At 45.3% G+C, this 12,986-nt stretch overlaps 10 non-coding genes across 10 annotated transcripts; all 10 read left to right on the plus strand.

Annotated features, from left to right (window-relative positions):
• Positions 1-414: 414 nt before the first annotated feature.
• LOC141181041 (U2 spliceosomal RNA) lies at positions 415-605 on the plus strand. The gene has a single exon (XR_012256656.1). It is a non-coding gene; the product is annotated as a U2 spliceosomal RNA (small nuclear RNA).
• A 1,116-nt stretch (positions 606-1,721) lies between these two features.
• On the plus strand, positions 1,722-1,912 carry LOC141181043 (U2 spliceosomal RNA). The gene has a single exon (XR_012256658.1). It is a non-coding gene; the product is annotated as a U2 spliceosomal RNA (small nuclear RNA).
• Positions 1,913-3,028: 1,116 nt separating this feature from the next.
• LOC141181045 (U2 spliceosomal RNA) lies at positions 3,029-3,219 on the plus strand. The gene has a single exon (XR_012256659.1). It is a non-coding gene; the product is annotated as a U2 spliceosomal RNA (small nuclear RNA).
• Positions 3,220-4,335: 1,116 nt separating this feature from the next.
• LOC141181563 (U2 spliceosomal RNA) lies at positions 4,336-4,526 on the plus strand. The gene has a single exon (XR_012257128.1). It is a non-coding gene; the product is annotated as a U2 spliceosomal RNA (small nuclear RNA).
• Positions 4,527-5,637: 1,111 nt separating this feature from the next.
• On the plus strand, positions 5,638-5,828 carry LOC141181046 (U2 spliceosomal RNA). The gene has a single exon (XR_012256660.1). It is a non-coding gene; the product is annotated as a U2 spliceosomal RNA (small nuclear RNA).
• Positions 5,829-6,949: 1,121 nt separating this feature from the next.
• On the plus strand, positions 6,950-7,140 carry LOC141181047 (U2 spliceosomal RNA). The gene has a single exon (XR_012256661.1). It is a non-coding gene; the product is annotated as a U2 spliceosomal RNA (small nuclear RNA).
• Positions 7,141-8,256: 1,116 nt separating this feature from the next.
• On the plus strand, positions 8,257-8,447 carry LOC141181048 (U2 spliceosomal RNA). The gene has a single exon (XR_012256662.1). It is a non-coding gene; the product is annotated as a U2 spliceosomal RNA (small nuclear RNA).
• A 1,112-nt stretch (positions 8,448-9,559) lies between these two features.
• Positions 9,560-9,750, plus strand: LOC141181049 (U2 spliceosomal RNA). The gene has a single exon (XR_012256663.1). It is a non-coding gene; the product is annotated as a U2 spliceosomal RNA (small nuclear RNA).
• Positions 9,751-10,866: 1,116 nt separating this feature from the next.
• On the plus strand, positions 10,867-11,057 carry LOC141181050 (U2 spliceosomal RNA). Its single transcript, XR_012256664.1, has one exon. It is a non-coding gene; the product is annotated as a U2 spliceosomal RNA (small nuclear RNA).
• A 1,114-nt stretch (positions 11,058-12,171) lies between these two features.
• Positions 12,172-12,362, plus strand: LOC141181051 (U2 spliceosomal RNA). The gene has a single exon (XR_012256665.1). It is a non-coding gene; the product is annotated as a U2 spliceosomal RNA (small nuclear RNA).
• The last annotated feature ends 624 nt before the right edge of the window (positions 12,363-12,986 follow it).

A 12,986-nucleotide genomic window follows, 5' to 3' on the forward strand; every position in this document is an offset into this window, starting at 1 on the left:
GTGTCATAATAGGCTCTGAGCCTTTATATACCTGCGCACAGCAGCAGCCACCTTCAGTCTGCTGCTGGACAGCCAGCAGCAGCAGCAGGAGAGGTAATTAATCAGCAACCCTCCTGCTAAGGGTAGACAGCTGCTCGTTCCACCCCCCCCCCCCGCCTTAATTGGTTCTCCTCCCTTCCAACGGTGTTGAGGCGGGTGGGAACAGCCGGGGGTTGAGGGTACTGTGCTAAAAGAGGTGGAGTTATGCAGATCTAAAACGCGTGGATTGCAGCAGCAGCAAGCCGAAAAGTGCAGGCATGTGAGGGATCTAGAGGTTGACAGCATGTCTTCTTAACGGGAGTCCAGGTGGCCATCTCCACAAATGGACTTTTCAGAATCCTTGGGTGGCACCGTAGTCGGAAACCAATTCTGGTTATCGCTTCTCGGCCTTTTGGCTAAGATCAAGTGTAGTATCTGTTCTTATCAGTTTAATATCTGATACGTCCCCTATCTGGGGACCATATATTAAATGGATTTTTAGAACAGGGAGATGGAAAAAGAGCTTGCTCTGTCCACTCCACGCATTGACCTGGTATTGCAGTATCTCCAGGACCGGTGCACCCCTTCTTTAATGCAGTTTCTAAAATCAGAAAGAATTGAATTCAATGCTTTTTGTTCATTTGGCTTGTTTGTCGGATTTTGGGATGGACTCTTTGGCTTTGCTTTTCTTCTCCTCATTGGATTTTTCATGTTAAAAGTTGCAGAAGCCAGATGACAAGCTCATTTTGGTTCAACTTCAGCAACTGTGCATTGCATTGCCATGTAATGTAATGCAATGCTATCTATCTAGCTCTCCCTCTATACTTCCTTTTGGATAAACAGACATATTAGGCAAGCATTTTGGAGCTTTCACCTAAATAACTACAGGTGGTGAGATAAGCTGCACAATATAATTGACCTTTCAGTATATTGTTGCACACACACCATCTATTTAGCAAATGCCCTTGTTATCAACAGCAGCCTTTTAAACTCACCTGAGCTAACAGGTATGTGAGCTGGTTACTCTGCTGCGCTTAAAATTTCTTTTTTGGTTTGCTACAATGCCTTTTCTGAAACGTTGTCTCCCTCTGCTGGAACACTGACTTCTTTCATTTAATGCCTGCAGACTATAAAAGAGAAACCAACCCAAAAAGTTTGGTTGATTAGTCTGTGGCATTCTTTTAAACTGTTGCTTATGGCGGTCTCTGTGAGCTTCTCAGTGACATTCAGCCATCCAGGTATCCCGCCTGCAGTAGACGGAATGTGGCAATGGAACGCTGGCTGGGCGTGTCATAATAGGCTCTGAGCCTTGATATACCTGCGCACAGCAGCAGCCACCTTCAGTCTGCTGCTGGACAGCCAGCAGCAGCAGCAGCAGGAGAGGTAATTAATCAGCAACCCTCCTGCTAAGGGTAGACAGCTGCTCGTTCCACCCCCCCCCCCGCCTTAATTGGTTCTCCTCCCTTCCAACGGTGTTGAGGCGGGTGGGAACAGCCGGGGGTTGAGGGTACTGTGCTAAAAGAGGTGGAGTTATGCAGATCTAAAACGCATGGATTGCAGCAGCAGCAAGCCGAAAAGTGCAGGCATGTGAGGGATCTAGAGGTTGACAGCATGTCTTCTTAACGGGAGTCCAGGTGGCCATCTCCACAAATGGACTTTTCAGAATCCTTGGGTGGCACCGTAGTCGGAAACCAATTCTGGTTATCGCTTCTCGGCCTTTTGGCTAAGATCAAGTGTAGTATCTGTTCTTATCAGTTTAATATCTGATACGTCCCCTATCTGGGGACCATATATTAAATGGATTTTTAGAACAGGGAGATGGAAAAAGAGCTTGCTCTGTCCACTCCACGCATTGACCTGGTATTGCAGTATCTCCAGGACCGGTGCACCCCTTCTTTAATGCAGTTTCTAAAATCAGAAAGAATTGAATTCAATGCTTTTTGTTCATTTGGCTTGTTTGTCGGATTTTGGGATGGACTCTTTGGCTTTGCTTTTCTTCTCCTCATTGGATTTTTCATGTTAAAAGTTGCAGAAGCCAGATGACAAGCTCATTTTGGTTCAACTTCAGCAACTGTGCATTGCATTGCCATGTAATGTAATGCAATGCTATCTATCTAGCTCTCCCTCTATACTTCCTTTTGGATCAACAGACATATTAGGCAAGCATTTTGGAGCTTTCACCTAAATAACTACAGGTGGTGAGATAAGCTGCACAATATAATTGACCTTTCAGTATATTGTTGCACACACACCATCTATTTAGCAAATGCCCTTGTTATCAACAGCAGCCTTTTAAACTCACCTGAGCTAACAGGTATGTGAGCTGGTTACTCTGCTGCGCTTAAAATTTCTTTTTTGGTTTGCTACAATGCCTTTTCTGAAACGTTGTCTCCCTCTGCTGGAACACTGACTTCTTTCATTTAATGCCTGCAGACTATAAAAGAGAAACCAACCCAAAAAGTTTGGTTGATTAGTCTGTGGCATTCTTTTAAACTGTTGCTTATGGCGGTCTCTGTGAGCTTCTCAGTGACATTCAGCCATCCAGGTATCCCGCCTGCAGTAGACGGAATGTGGCAATGGAACGCTGGCTGCGTGTGTCATAATAGGCTCTGAGCCTTTATATACCTGCGCACAGCAGCAGCCACCTTCAGTCTGCTGCTGGACAGCCAGCAGCAGCAGCAGCAGGAGAGGTAATTAATCAGCAACCCTCCTGCTAAGGGTAGACAGCTGCTCGTTCCACCCCCCCCCCCGCCTTAATTGGTTCTCCTCCCTTCCAACGGTGTTGAGGCGGGTGGGAACAGCCGGGAGTTGAGGGTACTGTGCTAAAAGAGGTGGAGTTATGCAGATCTAAAACGCGTGGATTGCAGCAGCAGCAAGCCGAAAAGTGCAGGCATGTGAGGGATCTAGAGGTTGACAGCATGTCTTCTTAACGGGAGTCCAGGTGGCCATCTCCACAAATGGACTTTTCAGAATCCTTGGGTGGCACCGTAGTCGGAAACCAATTCTGGTTATCGCTTCTCGGCCTTTTGGCTAAGATCAAGTGTAGTATCTGTTCTTATCAGTTTAATATCTGATACGTCCCCTATCTGGGGACCATATATTAAATGGATTTTTAGAACAGGGAGATGGAAAAAGAGCTTGCTCTGTCCACTCCACGCATTGACCTGGTATTGCAGTATCTCCAGGACCGGTGCACCCCTTCTTTAATGCAGTTTCTAAAATCAGAAAGAATTGAATTCAATGCTTTTTGTTCATTTGGCTTGTTTGTCGGATTTTGGGATGGACTCTTTGGCTTTGCTTTTCTTCTCCTCATTGGATTTTTCATGTTAAAAGTTGCAGAAGCCAGATGACAAGCTCATTTTGGTTCAACTTCAGCAACTGTGCATTGCATTGCCATGTAATGTAATGCAATGCTATCTATCTAGCTCTCCCTCTATACTTCCTTTTGGATAAACAGACATATTAGGCAAGCATTTTGGAGCTTTCACCTAAATAACTACAGGTGGTGAGATAAGCTGCACAATATAATTGACCTTTCAGTATATTGTTGCACACACACCATCTATTTAGCAAATGCCCTTGTTATCAACAGCAGCCTTTTAAACTCACCTGAGCTAACAGGTATGTGAGCTGGTTACTCTGCTGCGCTTAAAATTTCTTTTTTGGTTTGCTACAATGCCTTTTCTGAAACGTTGTCTCCCTCTGCTGGAACACTGACTTCTTTCATTTAATGCCTGCAGACTATAAAAGAGAAACCAACCCAAAAAGTTTGGTTGATTAGTCTGTGGCATTCTTTTAAACTGTTGCTTATGGCGGTCTCTGTGAGCTTCTCAGTGACATTCAGCCATCCAGGTATCCCGCCTGCAGTAGACGGAATGTGGCAATGGAACGCTGGCTGCGCGTGTCATAATAGGCTCTGAGCCTTTATATACCTGCGCACAGCAGCAGCCACCTTCAGTCTGCTGCTGGACAGCCAGCAGCAGCAGCAGCAGGAGAGGTAATTAATCAGCAACCCTCCTGCTAAGGGTAGACAGCTGCTCGTTCCACCCCCCCCCCCGCCTTAATTGGTTCTCCTCCCTTCCAACGGTGTTGAGGCGGGTGGGAACAGCCGGGGGTTGAGGGTACTGTGCTAAAAGAGGTGGAGTTATGCAGATCTAAAACGCGTGGATTGCAGCAGCAGCAAGCCGAAAAGTGCAGGCATGTGAGGGATCTAGAGGTTGACAGCATGTCTTCTTAACGGGAGTCCAGGTGGCCATCTCCACAAATGGACTTTTCAGAATCCTTGGGTGGCACCGTAGTCGGAAACCAATTCTGGTTATCGCTTCTCGGCCTTTTGGCTAAGATCAAGTGTAGTATCTGTTCTTATCAGTTTAATATCTGATACGTCCCCTATCTGGGGACCATATATTAAATGGATTTTTAGAACAGGGAGATGGAAAAAGAGCTTGCTCTGTCCACTCCACGTATTGACCTGGTATTGCAGTATCTCCAGGACCGGTGCACCCCTTCTTTAATGCAGTTTCTAAAATCAGAAAGAATTGAATTCAATGCTTTTTGTTCATTTGGCTTGTTTGTCGGATTTTGGGATGGACTCTTTGGCTTTGCTTTTCTTCTCCTCATTGGATTTTTCATGTTAAAAGTTGCAGAAGCCAGATGACAAGCTCATTTTGGTTCAACTTCAGCAACTGTGCATTGCATTGCCATGTAATGTAATGCAATGCTATCTATCTAGCTCTCCCTCTATACTTCCTTTTGGATAAACAGACATATTAGGCAAGCATTTTGGAGCTTTCACCTAAATAACTACAGGTGGTGAGATAAGCTGCACAATATAATTGACCTTTCAGTATATTGTTGCACACACACCATCTATTTAGCAAATGCCCTTGTTATCAACAGCAGCCTTTTAAACTCACCTGAGCTAACAGGTATGTGAGCTGGTTACTCTGCTGCGCTTAAAATTTCTTTTTTGGTTTGCTACAATGCCTTTTCTGAAACGTTGTCTCCCTCTGCTGGAACACTGACTTCTTTCATTTAATGCCTGCAGACTATAAAAGAGAAACCAACCCAAAAGGTTTGGTTGATTAGTCTGTGGCATTCTTTTAAACTGTTGCTTATGGCGGTCTCTGTGAGCTTCTCAGTGACATTCAGCCATCCAGGTATCCCGCCTGCAGTAGACGGAATGTGGCAATGGAACGCTGGCTGCACGTGTCATAATAGGCTCTGAGCCTTTATATACCTGCGCACAGCAGCAGCCACCTTCAGTCTGCTGCTGGACAGCCAGCAGCAGCAGCAGGAGAGGTAATTAATCAGCAACCCTCCTGCTAAGGGTAGACAGCTGCTCGTTCCACCCCCCCCCGCCTTAATTGGTTCTCCTCCCTTCCAACGGTGTTGAGGCGGGTGGGAACAGCCGGGGGTTGAGGGTACTGTGCTAAAAGAGGTGGAGTTATGCAGATCTAAAATGCGTGGATTGCAGCAGCAGCAAGCCGAAAAGTGCAGGCATGTGAGGGATCTAGAGGTTGACAGCATGTCTTCTTAACGGGAGTCCAGGTGGCCATCTCCACAAATGGACTTTTCAGAATCCTTGGGTGGCACCGTAGTCGGAAACCAATTCTGGTTATCGCTTCTCGGCCTTTTGGCTAAGATCAAGTGTAGTATCTGTTCTTATCAGTTTAATATCTGATACGTCCCCTATCTGGGGACCATATATTAAATGGATTTTTAGAACAGGGAGATGGAAAAAGAGCTTGCTCTGTCCACTCCACGCATTGACCTGGTATTGCAGTATCTCCAGGACCGGTGCACCCCTTCTTTAATGCAGTTTCTAAAATCAGAAAGAATTGAATTCAATGCTTTTTGTTCATTTGGCTTGTTTGTCGGATTTTGGGATGGACTCTTTGGCTTTGCTTTTCTTCTCCTCATTGGATTTTTCATGTTAAAAGTTGCAGAAGCCAGATGACAAGCTCATTTTGGTTCAACTTCAGCAACTGTGCATTGCATTGCCATGTAATGTAATGCAATGCTATCTATCTAGCTCTCCCTCTATACTTCCTTTTGGATAAACAGACATATTAGGCAAGCATTTTGGAGCTTTCACCTAAATAACTACAGGTGGTGAGATAAGCTGCACAATATAATTGACCTTTCAGTATATTGTTGCACACACACCATCTATTTAGCAAATGCCCTTGTTATCAACAGCAGCCTTTTAAACTCACCTGAGCTAACAGGTATGTGAGCTGGTTACTCTGCTGCGCTTAAAATTTCTTTTTTGGTTTGCTACAATGCCTTTTCTGAAACGTTGTCTCCCTCTGCTGGAACACTGACTTCTTTCATTTAATGCCTGCAGACTATAAAAGAGAAACCAACCCAAAAAGTTTGGTTGATTAGTCTGTGGCATTCTTTTAAACTGTTGCTTATGGCGGTCTCTGTGAGCTTCTCAGTGACATTCAGCCATCCAGGTATCCCGCCTGCAGTAGACGGAATGTGGCAATGGAACGCTGGCTGCGCGTGTCATAATAGGCTCTGAGCCTTTATATACCTGCGCACAGCAGCAGCCACCTTCAGTCTGCTGCTGGACAGCCAGCAGCAGCAGCAGCAGGAGAGGTAATTAATCAGCAACCCTCCTGCTAAGGGTAGACAGCTGCTCGTTCCACCCCCCCCCCCCCCCCGCCTGAATTGGTTCTCCTCCCTTCCAACGGTGTTGAGGCGGGTGGGAACAGCCAGGGGTTGAGGGTACTGTGCTAAAAGAGGTGGAGTTATGCAGATCTAAAACGCGTGGATTGCAGCAGCAGCAAGCCGAAAAGTGCAGGCATGTGAGGGATCTAGAGGTTGACAGCATGTCTTCTTAACGGGAGTCCAGGTGGCCATCTCCACAAATGGACTTTTCAGAATCCTTGGGTGGCACCGTAGTCGGAAACCAATTCTGGTTATCGCTTCTCGGCCTTTTGGCTAAGATCAAGTGTAGTATCTGTTCTTATCAGTTTAATATCTGATACGTCCCCTATCTGGGGACCATATATTAAATGGATTTTTAGAACAGGGAGATGGAAAAAGAGCTTGCTCTGTCCACTCCACGCATTGACCTGGTATTGCAGTATCTCCAGGACCGGTGCACCCCTTCTTTAATGCAGTTTCTAAAATCAGAAAGAATTGAATTCAATGCTTTTTGTTCATTTGGCTTGTTTGTCGGATTTTGGGATGGACTCTTTGGCTTTGCTTTTCTTCTCCTCATTGGATTTTTCATGTTAAAAGTTGCAGAAGCCAGATGACAAGCTCATTTTGGTTCAACTTCAGCAACTGTGCATTGCATTGCCATGTAATGTAATGCAATGCTATCTATCTAGCTCTCCCTCTATACTTCCTTTTGGATAAACAGACATATTAGGCAAGCATTTTGGAGCTTTCACCTAAATAACTACAGGTGGTGAGATAAGCTGCACAATATAATTGACCTTTCAGTATATTGTTGCACACACACCATCTATTTAGCAAATGCCCTTGTTATCAACAGCAGCCTTTTAAACTCACCTGAGCTAACAGGTATGTGAGCTGGTTACTCTGCTGCGCTTAAAATTTCTTTTTTGGTTTGCTACAATGCCTTTTCTGAAACGTTGTCTCCCTCTGCTGGAACACTGACTTCTTTCATTTAATGCCTGCAGACTATAAAAGAGAAACCAACCCAAAAAGTTTGGTTGATTAGTCTGTGGCATTCTTTTAAACTGTTGCTTATGGCGGTCTCTGTGAGCTTCTCAGTGACATTCAGCCATCCAGGTATCCCGCCTGCAGTAGACGGAATGTGGCAATGGAACGCTGGCTGCGCGTGTCATAATAGGCTCTGAGCCTTTATATACCTGCGCACAGCAGCAGCCACCTTCAGTCTGCTGCTGGACAGCCAGCAGCAGCAGCAGCAGGAGAGGTAATTAATCAGCAACCCTCCTGCTAAGGGTAGACAGCTGCTCGTTCCACCCCCCCCCCCGCCTTAATTGGTTCTCCTCCCTTCCAACGGTGTTGAGGCGGGTGGGAACAGCCGGGGGTTGAGGGTACTGTGCTAAAAGAGGTGGAGTTATGCAGATCTAAAACGCGTGGATTGCAGCAGCAGCAAGCCGAAAAGTGCAGGCAATGGAGGGATCTAGAGGTTGACAGCATGTCTTCTTAACGGGAGTCCAGGTGGCCATCTCCACAAATGGACTTTTCAGAATCCTTGGGTGGCACCGTAGTCGGAAACCAATTCTGGTTATCGCTTCTCGGCCTTTTGGCTAAGATCAAGTGTAGTATCTGTTCTTATCAGTTTAATATCTGATACGTCCCCTATCTGGGGACCATATATTAAATGGATTTTTAGAACAGGGAGATGGAAAAAGAGCTTGCTCTGTCCACTCCACGCATTGACCTGGTATTGCAGTATCTCCAGGACCGGTGCACCCCTTCTTTAATGCAGTTTCTAAAATCAGAAAGAATTGAATTCAATGCTTTTTGTTCATTTCGCTTGTTTGTCGGATTTTGGGATGGACTCTTTGGCTTTGCTTTTCTTCTCCTCATTGGATTTTTCATGTTAAAAGTTGCAGAAGCCAGATGACAAGCTCATTTTGGTTCAACTTCAGCAACTGTGCATTGCATTGCCATGTAATGTAATGCAATGCTATCTATCTAGCTCTCCCTCTATACTTCCTTTTGGATAAACAGACATATTAGGCAAGCATTTTGGAGCTTTCACCTAAATAACTACAGGTGGTGAGATAAGCTGCACAATATAATTGACCTTTCAGTATATTGTTGCACACACACCATCTATTTAGCAAATGCCCTTGTTATCAACAGCAGCCTTTTAAACTCACCTGAGCTAACAGGTATGTGAGCTGGTTACTCTGCTGCGCTTAAAATTTCTTTTTTGGTTTGCTACAATGCCTTTTCTGAAACGTTGTCTCCCTCTGCTGGAACACTGACTTCTTTCATTTAATGCCTGCAGACTATAAAAGAGAAACCAACCCAAAAAGTTTGGTTGATTAGTCTGTGGCATTCTTTTAAACTGTTGCTTATGGCGGTCTCTGTGAGCTTCTCAGTGACATTCAGCCATCCAGGTATCCCGCCTGCAGTAGACGGAATGTGGCAATGGAACGCTGGCTGCGCGTGTCATAATAGGCTCTGAGCCTTTATATACCTGCGCACAGCAGCAGCCACCTTCAGTCTGCTGCTGGACAGCCAGCAGCAGCAGGAGAGGTAATTAATCAGCAACCCTCCTGCTAAGGGTAGACAGCTGCTCGTTCCACCCCCCCTCCCCCGCCTTAATTGGTTCTCCTCCCTTCCAACGGTGTTGAGGCGGGTGGGAACAGCCGGGGGTTGAGGGTACTGTGCTAAAAGAGGTGGAGTTATGCAGATCTAAAACGCGTGGATTGCAGCAGCAGCAAGCCGAAAAGTGCAGGCATGTGAGGGATCTAGAGGTTGACAGCATGTCTTCTTAACGGGAGTCCAGGTGGCCATCTCCACAAATGGACTTTTCAGAATCCTTGGGTGGCACCGTAGTCGGAAACCAATTCTGGTTATCGCTTCTCGGCCTTTTGGCTAAGATCAAGTGTAGTATCTGTTCTTATCAGTTTAATATCTGATACGTCCCCTATCTGGGGACCATATATTAAATGGATTTTTAGAACAGGGAGATGGAAAAAGAGCTTGCTCTGTCCACTCCACGCATTGACCTGGTATTGCAGTATCTCCAGGACCGGTGCACCCCTTCTTTAATGCAGTTTCTAAAATCAGAAAGAATTGAATTCAATGCTTTTTGTTCATTTGGCTTGTTTGTCGGATTTTGGGATGGACTCTTTGGCTTTGCTTTTCTTCTCCTCATTGGATTTTTCATGTTAAAAGTTGCAGAAGCCAGATGACAAGCTCATTTTGGTTCAACTTCAGCAACTGTGCATTGCATTGCCATGTAATGTAATGCAATGCTATCTATCTAGCTCTCCCTCTATACTTCCTTTTGGATAAACAGACATATTAGGCAAGCATTTTGGAGCTTTCACCTAAATAACTACAGGTGGTGAGATAAGCTGCACAATATAATTGACCTTTCAGTATATTGTTGCACACACACCATCTATTTAGCAAATGCCCTTGTTATCAACAGCAGCCTTTTAAACTCACCTGAGCTAACAGGTATGTGAGCTGGTTACTCTGCTGCGCTTAAAATTTCTTTTTTGGTTTGCTACAATGCCTTTTCTGAAACGTTGTCTCCCTCTGCTGGAACACTGACTTCTTTCATTTAATGCCTGCAGACTATAAAAGAGAAACCAACCCAAAAAGTTTGGTTGATTAGTCTGTGGCATTCTTTTAAACTGTTGCTTATGGCGGTCTCTGTGAGCTTCTCAGTGACATTCAGCCATCCAGGTATCCCGCCTGCAGTAGACGGAATGTGGCAATGGAACGCTGGCTGCGCGTGTCATAATAGGCTCTGAGCCTTTATATACCTGCGCACAGCAGCAGCCACCTTCAGTCTGCTGCTGGACAGCCAGCAGCAGCAGCAGCAGGAGAGGTAATTAATCAGCAACCCTCCTGCTAAGGGTAGACAGCTGCTCGTTCCACCCCCCCCCCCGCCTTAATTGGTTCTCCTCCCTTCCAACGGTGTTGAGGCGGGTGGGAACAGCCGGGGGTTGAGGGTACTGTGCTAAAAGAGGTGGAGTTATGCAGATCTAAAACGCGTGGATTGCAGCAGCAGCAAGCCGAAAAGTGCAGGCATGTGAGGGATCTAGAGGTTGACAGCATGTCTTCTTAACGGGAGTCCAGGTGGCCATCTCCACAAATGGACTTTTCAGAATCCTTGGGTGGCACCGTAGTCGGAAACCAATTCTGGTTATCGCTTCTCGGCCTTTTGGCTAAGATCAAGTGTAGTATCTGTTCTTATCAGTTTAATATCTGATACGTCCCCTATCTGGGGACCATATATTAAATGGATTTTTAGAACAGGGAGATGGAAAAAGAGCTTGCTCTGTCCACTCCACGCATTGACCTGGTATTGCAGTATCTCCAGGACCGGTGCACCCCTTCTTTAATGCAGTTTCTAAAATCAGAAAGAATTGAATTCAATGCTTTTTGTTCATTTGGCTTGTTTGTCGGATTTTGGGATGGACTCTTTGGCTTTGCTTTTCTTCTCCTCATTGGATTTTTCATGTTAAAAGTTGCAGAAGCCAGATGACAAGCTCATTTTGGTTCAACTTCAGCAACTGTGCATTGCATTGCCATGTAATGTAATGCAATGCTATCTATCTAGCTCTCCCTCTATACTTCCTTTTGGATAAACAGACATATTAGGCAAGCATTTTGGAGCTTTCACCTAAATAACTACAGGTGGTGAGATAAGCTGCACAATATAATTGACCTTTCAGTATATTGTTGCACACACACCATCTATTTAGCAAATGCCCTTGTTATCAACAGCAGCCTTTTAAACTCACCTGAGCTAACAGGTATGTGAGCTGGTTACTCTGCTGCGCTTAAAATTTCTTTTTTGGTTTGCTACAATGCCTTTTCTGAAACGTTGTCTCCCTCTGCTGGAACACTGACTTCTTTCATTTAATGCCTGCAGACTATAAAAGAGAAACCAACCCAAAAAGTTTGGTTGATTAGTCTGTGGCATTCTTTTAAACTGTTGCTTATGGCGGTCTCTGTGAGCTTCTCAGTGACATTCAGCCATCCAGGTATCCCGCCTGCAGTAGACGGAATGTGGCAATGGAACGCTGGCTGCGCGTGTCATAATAGGCTCTGAGCCTTTATATACCTGCGCACAGCAGCAGCCACCTTCAGTCTGCTGCTGGACAGCCAGCAGCAGCAGCAGCAGGAGAGGTAATTAATCAGCAACCCTCCTGCTAAGGGTAGACAGCTGCTCGTTCCACCCCCCCCCGCCTTAATTGGTTCTCCTCCCTTCCAACGGTGTTGAGGCGGGTGGGAACAGCCGGGGGTTGAGGGTACTGTGCTAAAAGAGGTGGAGTTATGCAGATCTAAAACGCGTGGATTGCAGCAGCAGCAAGCCGAAAAGTGCAGGCATGTGAGGGATCTAGAGGTTGACAGCATGTCTTCTTAACGGGAGTCCAGGTGGCCATCTCTACAAATGGACTTTTCAGAATCCTTGGGTGGCACCGTAGTCGGAAACCAATTCTGGTTATCGCTTCTCGGCCTTTTGGCTAAGATCAAGTGTAGTATCTGTTCTTATCAGTTTAATATCTGATACGTCCCCTATCTGGGGACCATATATTAAATGGATTTTTAGAACAGGGAGATGGAAAAAGAGCTTGCTCTGTCCACTCCACGCATTGACCTGGTATTGCAGTATCTCCAGGACCGGTGCACCCCTTCTTTAATGCAGTTTCTAAAATCAGAAAGAATTGAATTCAATGCTTTTTGTTCATTTGGCTTGTTTGTCGGATTTTGGGATGGACTCTTTGGCTTTGCTTTTCTTCTCCTCATTGGATTTTTCATGTTAAAAGTTGCAGAAGCCAGATGACAAGCTCATTTTGGTTCAACTTCAGCAACTGTGCATTGCATTGCCATGTAATGTAATGCAATGCTATCTATCTAGCTCTCCCTCTATACTTCCTTTTGGATAAACAGACATATTAGGCAAGCATTTTGGAGCTTTCACCTAAATAACTACAGGTGGTGAGATAAGCTGCACAATATAATTGACCTTTCAGTATATTGTTGCACACACACCATCTATTTAGCAAATGCCCTTGTTATCAACAGCAGCCTTTTAAACTCACCTGAGCTAACAGGTATGTGAGCTGGTTACTCTGCTGCGCTTAAAATTTCTTTTTTGGTTTGCTACAATGCCTTTTCTGAAACGCTGTCTCCCTCTGCTGGAACACTGACTTCTTTCATTTAATGCCTGCAGACTATAAAAGAGAAACCAACCCAAAAAGTTTGGTTGATTAGTCTGTGGCATTCTTTTAAACTGTTGCTTATGGCGGTCTCTGTGA

This window comes from Phyllobates terribilis, unplaced genomic scaffold (genome assembly GCF_046119375.1).
Source record: "Phyllobates terribilis strain yellow unplaced genomic scaffold, ASM4611937v1 Scaffold_34__1_contigs__length_13252353, whole genome shotgun sequence".
In the NCBI taxonomy this organism is placed as follows: Eukaryota; Metazoa; Chordata; class Amphibia; order Anura; family Dendrobatidae; genus Phyllobates; species Phyllobates terribilis.